The sequence below is a fragment of the Canis aureus genome, chromosome 2 (assembly GCF_053574225.1).
Source record: "Canis aureus isolate CA01 chromosome 2, VMU_Caureus_v.1.0, whole genome shotgun sequence".
NCBI lineage: Eukaryota > Metazoa > Chordata > Mammalia > Carnivora > Canidae > Canis > Canis aureus.
In genome coordinates this window covers 6,980,123-6,993,225 of record NC_135612.1, presented here as the reverse complement: position 1 = coordinate 6,993,225, position 13,103 = coordinate 6,980,123, and the positions used below count along the sequence as shown (strand labels likewise).

Genomic DNA, 13,103 nt, shown 5'->3' with positions numbered 1-13,103 from the left:
TCCTCAGTGCCCATCACCCAGTTACCCCATCCCCCTGCTCACCTCCCTTCCACTACCCCTTGTTCATTTCCCAGAGTTAGTAGTCTCTCATGTGCTGTCTCCCTCACTGATATTTCCCACTCATTTTCCCTCCTTTCCCCTATTATCCCTTTCACTATTTCTTATATTCACCATATGAATGAGACCATATAATGTTTGTCCATCTCTGAATGACTTACTTCACTCAGCATAATACCCTCCAGTTCCATCCACATAGAAGCAAATGGTGGGTATTTGTCGTTTCTGATGACTGAGTAATATTCCATTGTATATACAGACCACATCTTCTTCATCCATTCATCTCTTGATGGACACCAAGGCTCCTCCCACAGTTTGGCTATTGTGGACATTGCTGCTATAAACATTGGGGTGCAGGTGTCCTGCCGTTTCACTGCATCTGTATCTTTGGGGTCAATCCCCAGCAGTGCAATTGCTGGGTCATAGGGTAGATCTAATTTTAACTCTTTGAGGAACCTACACACAGTTTTCCAGAGTGGCTGTAGCAGTTCACATTCCCACCAACAGTGCAAGAGGGGTCCCCTTTCTCCACATCCTCTCCAACATTTGTTGTTTCCTGCCTTGTTAATTCTCCCCATTCTCACTGATGTGAGGTGGTATCTCATTGTGGTTTTGATTTGTATTTCCCTGATGGCCGGTGATGCAGAGCATTTTCTCTGTGCTTGTTGGCCATATCTACGTCTTCTTTGGTGAAATGTCTGTTCATGTCTTTTGCCCATTTCATGACTGGATTGTTTGTTTCTTGGGGGTTGAGTTTGATAAGTTCTTTATAGATCTTGGAGACTAGCCCTTTATCTAGGTCATTTGCAAATATCTTCTCCCATTCTGTAGGTTGTCTTTTAGTTTTGTTGACTGTTTCCCTCACTGTGCAGAAGCTTCTTATCTTGATGAAGTCCCAATAGTTCATTTTTGCTTTTGTTTCTCTTGCCTTCATAGACGTGTCTTGCAAGAAGTTGCTGTGGCCAAGTTCAAAAAGGGTGTTGCCTGTGTTCTCCTCTAGGATTTTGATGGATTCTTGACTCGCATTTAGATCTTTCATCCATTTTGAGTTTATCTTTGTGTCTGGTATAAGAAAATGGTCTAGTTTCATTCTTCTGCACATGGCTGTCCAATTTTTTGCTGCTATATTTAAAGACAGTTGATTTTAGTATACTGTTTTGTTTTGTTTTTTTCTCTAACCAGCTAAACTCATTTATTTTAATCTATCCTTTGGTATTTTCTGTGTAGACAGTCATAGCATCTAAGACAGTTTTATTTATTTATTTATTTTTTTGCAATCCATATGCCTTGTATTTCTTTTCCTTGTCTTTTGGCACTGGCATGTATGTTGTAGAATAGGAATGATATGAGTAGAAATTCTTGTTTTGGTCCTAATTCTAAAGTGAAGCCATTTGGTCTTTAACAACAAAGTATGATGCTAACTCTAGTTATTAACAGATACCTTTTGTAATATTGAAAATTTGGCTTTTATTCATAGTTTGTGAAGAAATTTTGTCATAAATGGATATTGAATTTTGTCAAATGTTTTTCAGACAACCAATTTTTCCCCTCTTTTAAACTATTGATATAAGTGAATTACTGTAGTAATCAGACTTCTTCAGAGAAACATAACTAGTTAGGAAATAGAGATATAGAGATAGATAGTAATTAGATATAGACTAATTTACTATAAGGAATTGGCTGATTGACTAACACAAATATGGAAACTAAAAAGTCCCAGAATTCTGCTGTTTATAAACTGGAGACCCAGGAAAGGTATTTGTGCATTTAGTATGAGTCTGAAAGCCTGAGAACCAGGAGAGCTAATGCTGCAATTCCCGGTCACAGGGCTGAAGACTCATATTCCAGGTCAGCATTTCATCATAAAGACTAAATTTTCCCTCCCCGCACCCATTTGTCTTATGCAATCCCTCAGTGGATTGCATGATACCCACCCACATCAGGGGGTCAATCCACTTTACTCAGTATACTGATTTAAATGCTAATCTCACCCAGAAATATCCTTACATTTCTGGGATAGATCTCATTTGTTTGGGATACATCATCCTGCTTTTATATGATGGACTTAGTTTGATAATATTTATAAAGGATTTTTCATCCATGTTCATGAAGAATATCGGTCTGTAATTTTTTTTCTTACAATATCATTGTCTGTTTGGTATCACTGCAATGCTGGCTTCATTAAAATAGTTAGGAGGTAGGTACCCTCTTCTATTTCCTGGAAAGTTTTTTGTTGTTTATGTTTTATTTTTTTTTAAGCATTGGTATTTCTTCCAATATTTTATAGAATTCATTAAAGAAGCCATCTGAATCATTAGTTTTCTTTTTTGGAAAATTTTAGCTATGACTATAAATTCTTAATAGATATAGGACTAATTGCACTCTGTTTCTTTTGGGGTAAGTTTTGTATTTTTTTAACATTTTCTTTTCAAACTGTCATTAACTCATTTGTTGGCTTATGCCAATAAATTTTAGAATGGTTTGATATGCAAGAACAGCTAACTGATATCGTCAGTTAAATCATTCATTTAATCATTCATCAATTTATCAGCATATCTTTCAATATATGGTTGGCCCTTGAACAATGCAGGAGTTAGAGGTGCTGACCGCTTGTGTAGTTGAAAATCCACGTATATATTATATACTGTATTCCCACAATAAAGTGAGCTGGAAAAGATAAAATATTATTAAGAAAATCGTAAGGAAGAGAAAATACATTTGTAGTACTATCTTTATACATTAAGAAAAACTGTATAAGTGGACCTGCACAGTTCAAACCCATGTTGTTCAAGAGTCAACTGTAGACTTAAAGTGACAATAATATTTTTTACATTCTATTACATACAGTGGATATGATGACATAACTGTAATAAGCCAAAATCTATTGCATTCTGTAAATAATTATATAATACATTAGGTAAAGCCTAATGTGATAACCGCTATCTTACACAGGCTTATTAGGCTTCTACTATGAAGGGAAAAAAAAGTTTTAGTTTTGTAGCAAGTGCTACTTTCTAAGTAATGCCATGTAGCACTTCCTATGTACTAAACTGTAAGTAGCACTCTTCAAACAATAAGAACATATTTAAACATTTTTGTAGTGTAAATGTATGAAATGTATAGACCTCAACAAATCTTATCACTTTCTCTGGCTCATTCTACTTCAGCTGTACTGATGTCTTTACCAGTCATATCTCATGCTTCACATATTCCTACTGTGGAGTTTTGATAATCCTAGATTCCTCTACCTGAAAAATATCATTTAGATTAATCCTCATATGTTATCTCCCCAGAAGGATGTTCCTTGGACATCTTGATTAAAATTTTAATTCTCTTTCCTATTTTATCTGCTTACCTTTTTAAAATTTTTTCATAGCATTATATGACAGCATACCATATATTCATTTATTTATTTTCTGTCTTGCAGTCTCATTTTAGTATAAATCACCACAAAAGGAGGGACTTTATTTTGTTCACTACTATGCTTCCCTTACTGCTTTATCTGTACTGGCTAGAACAGAATTTAGCATATCACAGGCATGAAATAAATATTGTTGAACAAATAAATATGTTTCCATTATTTTAGGGACTATAATTTTTTTTATAACAAGTAGTATATCTATATAGAATCAGAAAATTTCTCTTTGATTCTATGATCTCCTACTGCTAAATTTGAGCATATTATAATAATTTTTCTGAGTTTCGTTTTTAGTTTCTTAAATGTTCAACCCTGTTGTCATATATATTAATTTCTTCTGCCTGAAATTTCCCAGTGTTCAAGCCTTAAATTATTACTCTTTCTTTATCATAACTAATAAAACTGATGTTCAGTATGCCATATACCTTTATACTCACGATAATAAAGAGTAATTTGAAATTTATTTAACTTTCTTATTCGTGTCTTTTTTACTGAAATGAGTGACCAAAATAAGGAGAAATTAATCTTAATTTTAGTTAGCCAGATTAATTTAATGGGTCCACTTTTTTATCCTGTGACCATCATTAGTGAAGATTCATCACACATCTGATTGAGATTTGACATTTTGTAGTATAGATGAAAGATTCTCCCTTTTTATTCACTAGATGAGAGCCTATAGATGCTTGAAAAACTTCCAGTTAGCACTTCACTTCAGATCTGTATAATATATCCAACTTACAAAGACAAAAAGGCAAAAGTCAAGTGCTCTGTCTTAGCCTTCCTAAAATTTCCACATCAACTGGAGCATTCCTATTGCATTTTCTTTCAACTGGCAAAATTCAACCTACCCAGACAAGCTATCTTCTCGTATAACCCATTCTTTACTCCTTCCCAAGTGTCATGGTCCTTTATACCTCCTTGTAAATTATGACTTTTCCTCAATTTCCTCTTGTGTCAGAAATTCTCTAGCCTGTAACACTGCAGTTATGTTGCTCCCTCTTGAGAGGCAGAGGGAAATTTCAAGATTCAGAGATGGATCAGGAAAGATCTATCACAGTGATGTAGATGTAGGGACAATAGATGTCTTCATTTTTGACATCAGGTAAGAAATAAAACTAATAGGAAAAAAAAACTACTACTTTTTTTCTCATCAAGTTAAAAATATCAACCTTCACATAATCTTTATGATCTTATTTTGCTGGATGAGTGTTCTTGCATTGTCCTTAAATTTTATTTAAAAACCCTTTTTTTGTTATTGTTCTTTTTTCCATGTTGACAGGGAAGGTAGAAGAAACGGGAAGACAAGGATTATATGCTTTGTTTTATAACTATAACTTTGTCAAATGTGTTTTATATAGAATAAATTCTTGATGGTGATTAAAATTTTAAAAATGTATATTTCTAAAGCTTGCTAGTTTTTTTTTTAGATGGGTTTTGTTAGGTTTTGATAATTTTGATACAACACTGTTCCTTCTTATAATTCTATTTTAGGTTTTTTCCTATTTTATTTCAATTTCATAAAATTTATTGTCTTTCTCCATCTTATTCCCATTTCCATGAAAAGGGAAAATATTTAAAATTTATATTTTAATATGCATTTATTCTTGTTTAATAAAATGTTTTTAAAAACTATCAGTTCTCTTATTTCTGATAGTTTTTATTTGGAATTGATCTTTTATGAGTTGTAGTTTAGAAAGCACTTTATCCATCTCTCTAGTTAGCTCAACACAGCAGCTTTGAGGAGGACAGATAGTATATGTTCCTCATCCTACTGTTGCTGGACAAGAGAAGTTAAAATATATATCTTAGTTCATACACTGGAGTGGAAGAGGTAGGATTAAGGCCTTCTGCCCTATTTTTCAGTGCTCTTTACTCCATCAGGAAGACACTCTGCAATGATGCAGCAAAGTGTTCCCATATTGCAGTTAGGAGCCATGTGAAAGAAGCCACTCACTAAAGACTACTTATAAAAATTTCATATTTTATATGAAATTCTAGAAAAGGCAAAATCGCAGTTTGCTATCTGGAAGATCAGTGATTATTGTTTAGAAGGAAGGGTGGGTGTGGGAATTGACTACTTAAGGGCATAAAAGAGCTTTTTGTGGTGATGGGAGTGTTTCAAAGCTTGAAGTAGTTAAAATGACAATAGCCCCCTCAATATAGAAAGCTGTAATCTTAAAATGAAATTAAACTTTTAGATGTTTATTATATCTAAACAGAGTGTAAAAGATACACACTGTCAGGAGTCTGTTACCTCTAATCAGTAACATAAATACAGGATTTGTTTTATTATATACCTTGTTTAATCAATTGACCTTTTATTTTATTTTATTTTTTTAGTGGTTTGCCTTTAAATCCCTTGGTAACCAGTTTAAGGCTGAGCAGGTTGTTACAAGTGCAGAGCCCTGTGTTTTCCTCCCATCTGACCTGATGTACTAATCACTAGGGTACTGTTGTGTTATTCAGAACATGGAATGAGGTCACATTTCTCCCTAGGGGAGAGTAAATAGCAAATGTTCTTTAACTGGCATTTAATGCCTAATCCTTAAGATGAGTTGATGATAAAAATAAATATAGCCAAGAAATGCTTACTTTCTCACAAAAAGAGAAAGTAAGAGAATGTTTGACCAACATTTTTTTGGTTAACAATTTTCTACATGTCCAATCATGTACATTTTAAATTTAAAAAAAAAAAAAAGTATGAGCATATTGGGCAATGAGTTGAAGCAATGTAAATAGAGTTTTTAAAATATAAAGCATGTATACACTTATATTCTTTTTTATTTTTCTTCTGACTCACACCTTTTAAATAACTTGAGATGATGATTTTTCCTCATCCATTATTATTTATTTTGTCTGTGATTTTAATGTGGATACTACCTAAAATAAATTATGGAAAAATATAACTATATAAAAGGAAAGAGTAAGGTAATGAACCTCTATGGATCCAATATCTAATTTCAAAATAGGCATTATATATTTTTTCTAAGTTTATACCTATTCTCCATCCATAACCCATCTTAGTTATTTTTTCAGGTAAATCTTAGATATCATTTTACGACCTCCATAGATTCCTCAATATATATGAATTAAAGGCACTTTAAAACCAGAATTCTAATATTTTTATTTTCTAAAGTATTTAAGTGCAAATCTTTCATGTTGTGAAAAACACCATATTCACATCTTTCAATATTTCATAGTATTTTTAATTTAGAGTTTGTTTGAATCAGAACCAAGGGGATTGATCCTATGTAACTTTGCACATTCTTGATTTTGCTCATTGTCTCCCTTTGTATTAGGTAGGGTCATCTGCATACCTTTTTATTTCCTGTTATATTTGGAAGGCTGATCAAGTTTGTCCTATCTTTTTTCATAATAATATTCATAGGGGGAGTTATAAGCTTCCTATTGTATCACATCAAGAAGTACATTATGTCCAGTTTTCATTCTTCTTGTTCTTAGTGGGATTGATCTAACCAGCTAGATTTTTCTCATTTTTAAAGTATTAATACAAACTCAGAATAATACCAATACCACTATTTTTATGAAATTTAAGATTGTGAAAAATTTTAAGATGTTCTTTTTTTTTCCTTCTACATTTATTTTTTTTCATTCCTTTGTATCTATCAGTTTATTTTTTTATGGCACAATAAATGTAAATTACCACTTTAGCATTTTATTTTTTTAAATAAATAAATAAATGAATAAATAATAAAATAATAAATAAAATAAATTTTATTTTTAAATTTTTTTTATTTATTTATTTGAGAGAAAGAGGGAGGGCAGGAGCAGAAGGAGAGGGGCAGAGGGAGAAGGTCATGCAGTCTCTAAGCTGAGCAAGGAGCCTGATAAGGGACTCAATCCTGGGACCCCGGGATCATGATCCAAGCTAAAGGCAGATGCTTAACTGACTGAGCCACCCAGGTGCTCCCATTTTAGCCATTTTAAAGTGTATAGAAAAATATGGAATGTCTCATGAACTTACATGTTAGTTTCCCAGGGTCCATGCTAATCTTCTCTTTGTCATTACTATTACTGTATGCATGCTGCTGAGCAACAACTTGTATCTGTTTTTATCTTTGGAATATACCTGAATATCCAACTTGGTCTGTAGTCCAAATTACCCTATCTTAAAATCTTAATGACTAGATCTGATGGCCTTTAAACATTTTTCATTACAAATGTGGTTCATTGTTTTGTCATTTGTTCTTTATTGATTATTATGTTTGTCATATTTTTTGGACAAGTAACATAACTAAAATTATTAATTTTATTCTTTATTGGTTATATTTTGTAAGTCATAATTAAGACTATTTTACCTACTTTCAAGTTTATAGATGAATTACTTTCTTCTAATACTGGTGTGTGCAGTGTGTGGAGATAATTCTGTGTTTTTCCTCATGTGGCTATGCCATTATTCCAACTCTAGTAATTATAAAGAATATTTTTTTCTCTCGGATTTCTGATGCTATGTTTGTAAAATACTGAATTTTTATTTCAGATATGTCTGTTTCCAGATTTTCTATCTTACTCCATTCATTTTCTAATATTATCTTACAAATAGAGAACATAATATACATCTCATATAGAGGGGACTAGAATATCCCTTTTATGGTTTTCTCTATTCTTATTTGTTCATTCAGATAGCCCTTATAATTTTGTATCTCAAGAAAAAGTGAAGATCTGTATCTTTATTGCAATAATATTAAATTTACAAATCAAAGATTTTTATTGATATTTACATGCATGGTTGGTTTGCAGATTTCTTTTTTGGAGCAATTTTTATCAGGTTTTATAATCAATATTACACTCACCTTATAACAAGAACTTAGAGGGTGTTTCCTCTTTGTTTATGTTTTCAAATAGTTTGAGTAGTACTTGGTTTATCATTAAAGTCATTTAAAGCACTTCACTTATGAAAACATTTGGAGCTTAAATCTAATAATTTTACCCTAATATGTATTGATTTGGGCTTTTCTTTTTGAGAAATGATATTTTCTTTCCATATGAAGGTATAATTCTTATTTCAGGAAAGTTATATTAAATTACAGTTTTTATTTTTTAATTTTTTTAATTACAGTTTTTAATACATATTCTTTGCTTTTGTTTTCACTTGAAGTGCATATGTGTACTTTCTCTACCTTTTCTATTACTTCCTCATTTTGTGACTCTATTAATTTTTGCTTGATTTTAAAATTTACTATTGTATTTTTCATTGTCCATTTCTTTTATTGTATCATGTAAGAGAACTATTCTTTTTCATTGTCTGGTTTTGTCTTTATTTCTAAGATTATTTAATATTTATGTCTAATCATTCTAGAATGCAGGCCTATTTTCAAGCTTTCCTATTTTCATAATTTTATTTTTCTCATTTTTCCTAGTTCTTATGTTTTCTTTCACATTTTAATTTTATTTGGCTTATTTTGAAATACTAAGCTTCAGTTTTTAAATCTTTTTTGGGAGATCATATTCTTTTGATATGTCTTCATTTGTCTGTAAGATGTTTATTCTGCTCATAATTTTTTTTTTTAACCTGGAGTGAATTGGTATGGAAGTCAACCACAGTTCTATTGTGTTATGAATGTTTATGTGAAATGAGTTTTCTTGAATTTTAAAAATTATCTTTCCAAATATGGGAATATGGCAAGGTAAGTTTCATAGACCTTCATGCCTTTGGGCTTTTCTTTCCTTTGAAGCATCAGACAGTTCAGGTACTATGAGAATTGTCTCCTTTTTTTTCTTTTTTTTTTCACTGTTGCCAGAGTATTTCCTTTCTTTCTCTCTTTTTTCCACACTGCCTGCCGCAAATCTTTCTCTTGTTTGCTGCATAGTATCTTTCTCCTGCTTAATTTGTATTCTATTCCCAACAGTTTCTTTGGAGCAGATGAAGGAAAGTTCAGGAAATGTATGGGAAATAAATAAATAATAAATGAATAAATAAATAAATAAATAAATAAATAAATAAATAAATAATCTGTACTGTGGGAAATAAAAATATTGGCAGATGAAATAGTTACCTTAGGGACATATTCATCTTTAGGTTTTGGTGATACATCTCAGTGGTGTTTTCAAAGTAGTTGAATGTGCAAATTTAGATTAGAGAGGATATTCCTAGAATTCACACACAATATATAATATCTTCTAAGAGTAACATACCAAAAGAACTATTTCAAATTAAGTACTCAAGGGATCCCTGGGTGGCGCAGCGGTTTGGCGCCTGCCTTTGGCCCAGGGCGCGATCCTGGAGACCCGGGATCGAATCCCACATCGGGCTCCTGGTGCATGGAGCCTGCTTCTCCCTCTGCCTATGTCTCTCCCTCTCTCTCTCTCTCTCTGTGACTATCATAAATAAATAAAAAAATTGGAGAAAAAAAAATTCAAATTAAGTACTCAAGAACTCTATGGTTAAAATTAAGTTTTAGAACTTACAAAAAATATTTTTTTACCTATATAAATCCATTAAATTTGATGGTCTAGTTTATGACATATATTCTAAAATCAAGGAATATGTATTTCCTGATTAGAACATAGCATTGGAACTGCATATATTGATGCTATCATATTTCCCAAAATTATTACTCTTATCCTGCTCATGATTAATTTTACTGAACTGTATAAGTTTGAAAAAGCAAATCTAATTAAGCTCTAATAAAAACATGTATATCATGGACAGTTTTATTGTTAATATTGTTTTCTAAATTATCCACTATTCTCTTTCATCAGCTCCCTTAGGATAAATTTCCCTTGGGATCCATGCACCATTTCTGTGTTTTCCTTTATAATTTGTTGGCATACATCTTAACAAACTCTGAATCAAATGGTTGATCACATAGCCTCATTATTTTTAGAGGAAAAGGTGTCGCCTACTTCTTACATACAGGCTGAACTTCTCAGCATATATTTTATTCATTAAATTCAGAGTTACTTTGCACCTCAGTTTTTATTGCCTCTGGGTTGAATGGGTTGATTTGCATCCTCCAAAAGTGTATATTAAAGCTCTAAGCTTCAGTACCTCGGAGTGTGACCTTATTTGGAATGAGTTGTTGCAGGTATAGTTAAGATGAAGTCATAGTGAAGCAGAGTGGGCCCATAATGCAGTATGACCAGTCCTTTTCTAAAAAGAGGGAAGACAAAGTGTAGACACAGGTACATAGAGAGTATGCCATGCACAACAGAGGCAGAGATTAGAGTGATGCAGCTGTAAGCTAGGGAATGTTAAGAGTTAGCAGCTACCGCCAGGCACTAGGAAGAGGCATGGAAGATTTTATACGCGGAGGGAGCATGGGCTTGCTGACACCTTAATTTCGGACTTTGGCCTCCAGAACTGTGAAAACATAAATTTCTGTTGTTCTAAGCCACCCACTTTGTGATATTTTGTTATCATAGCCCTACAAGACTAATATCCTGCCTTTATACTCAATTCCTTCACTTGTTTTTATTTTGTTTGCCATTATACTATATATAGTTTTTTTTTTAATTTGAGTATAGTTGACACTGTTATATTAGTTTCAGTTGTACATCTTAGTGATATGACAAGTTTATATCTTATGTTCATCCCAAGTGTAGCTACCATCTCTTGCATTATATTGCTGTTACAATATCATTGACTGTATACTTTATCCTCTGCCTTTTATTTCCCTGACATATTCATTCCAGAACTGGAAGCCCGTATCTCCCTCTCCCCTTCATCCATTTTTATATGATGTGTTTTTTTTTTTTTTTTTTTGAACCTCCCAGACTAATCCAATTTATTGCCTATAGGAAACAGGCACCTTCTCAACCTTGTTTATTACCTTCGTGCCAGTCTGGCTTTTTAGTGTTAAAGGGGAACAGCAGGTTGCGACTCCCAGGCACCCCACAAATTAGGTGGATCACTTTAGCAGAAACCTTGTCGAGCTCAAAAATTTGTCTCACATTAACAGTGAGGATTTAGGCATCACACTGAGTCATTATTTTGCTTACTCCTAAGTTTAAGGCATACGATATTGGTATTTTTAATAGGACTCCAAGCTTACTGTCTTAGAGATGCCCTACGACTCCATGCCCCTGCAAGTTAATGAAAATTACAAAATAATAGACACCCAAGCTGTAAATTACACCCAACAAATAATATCTCTATAAGAATTTAGATGGGATAATCAGAAGAGACCAAAGTAAATAGTAAACATACAAAGTGTCAGTAAATCAGGACCTAAGCAGAAGCTTAAGGAGTGGGAAGAAAGGATTTCAGCTAGGGAGAGGAGAGGATGGTATTTTCAAGAAGGAAGCAAATTGAGCAAGGTTTGGATGATAGTCAAGTGCATGGTGAAATAAATGATGATACCAGCTCTAGAGGAAGTTCTATGTTTGGGTTAGTGTAAAATAGTCTTATCTAAGTGGGAGGTAGAAAAATTGCAGGGAATCTGAAAAAGGAAAAAAAAAGCAGGAGCTGTTAAATCTGTTTAGGAAGGAATTGGGAGTTGTAGTTTTTGAACACTAATAGAATGAAAGGGCCTGAAGGAGATTAATCCAGAGATAGTGTACAAGATAAATTAGAGTCAGAGAAAAGAAAAGAGGCACAGAAAAGAGTCAAGAGAAAAGTGTCTGAGAGCTGTTTTAGAAAACTGATTACAGACTCCAGACCTGTGGTGTTAGGGACCTAAATGAATGCTCCTGACTCAGGAAGATCAGCTATGTTTTCTGAGTTTTTCTCGAAATTCTGATTTCTCTATACTATTCAATTTCTCTTTTTCATCTTGGTTGGATTTGGGCCATTGACATCTATTTCGGGGATCTTTTCATTGATAATAAAATATTTTTCTCTAACCTTGAAAGACTTTATATGAACTTTGATTTTTTAAAAGCACTTAACATGTGTGGCATGTGAGTGTATTTAGAAGACTCACAACTAAGCTCAGTATTGAGAGAATGCCAACTGAAATGTGCAGCTATCTTTAATTTCCAAGATGTGTTAATTTTGCTGGCTGTAAAGCCTTCCTTTCCACCTCATTATTTTCCCTTTTCTTGGGACTACTCTAGAGAGCATGCGTATTGGAGATAGGTGGATGCTTTTCCTTTGAATTTTAACTTCCTCATCCTTTTAGAAAATGGAGCCTCTTTATATACAGATTTCAAGAGTACTTTTTATGCCATAATTGATTTTGAGGACTCTTTGGCCTGACACTTCTGTTTAGATTGAAATTTATGGAAGTAATTTGAGATGTCCTTCAAATTGTAAAATCATCAGTATTATATGTCTTTTTTTTTTTTGAGCAGCCACACTGAAAAATTCATAACATCCATTTTTTAAAAATTGTTTTTTGTAGACATTTTTATTTTTTGAATGTAAAACATACTTATTTTTTTTTTATCTATAACATATGTATCTAATGGACACATTAGAGCTTTGAGCTCTAATGCAGATTTAGCCTAGGGAAAAGAAACTGGTTGATATGAAATAAATGACGTTGAATATCCTAAGTATATTCATTTGAGAGTTACTCATATTCACAGAATGAAAAACAGTTGATCAGGATTCAGAAAAATGGGATGAAGATTGCTCAGAACATGTGCTACAACTAAAAAAAAAAAAAATCAAATTGCAAGTGTTTGGTTTTAGGACATAATGTTCTGATAATTCTTTGAATCA

General features: G+C 32.7%; 2 non-coding genes across 2 annotated transcripts; both read right to left on the bottom strand.

Moving 5' to 3' along the window:
- Positions 1-7,432: 7,432 nt before the first annotated feature.
- LOC144303832 (U6 spliceosomal RNA) lies at positions 7,433-7,535 on the bottom strand. Its single transcript, XR_013370809.1, has one exon. It is a non-coding gene; the product is annotated as a U6 spliceosomal RNA (small nuclear RNA).
- A 3,769-nt stretch (positions 7,536-11,304) lies between these two features.
- Positions 11,305-11,454, bottom strand: LOC144304106 (U12 minor spliceosomal RNA). Its single transcript, XR_013371083.1, has one exon. It is a non-coding gene; the product is annotated as a U12 minor spliceosomal RNA (small nuclear RNA).
- Positions 11,455-13,103: the final 1,649 nt, after the last annotated feature.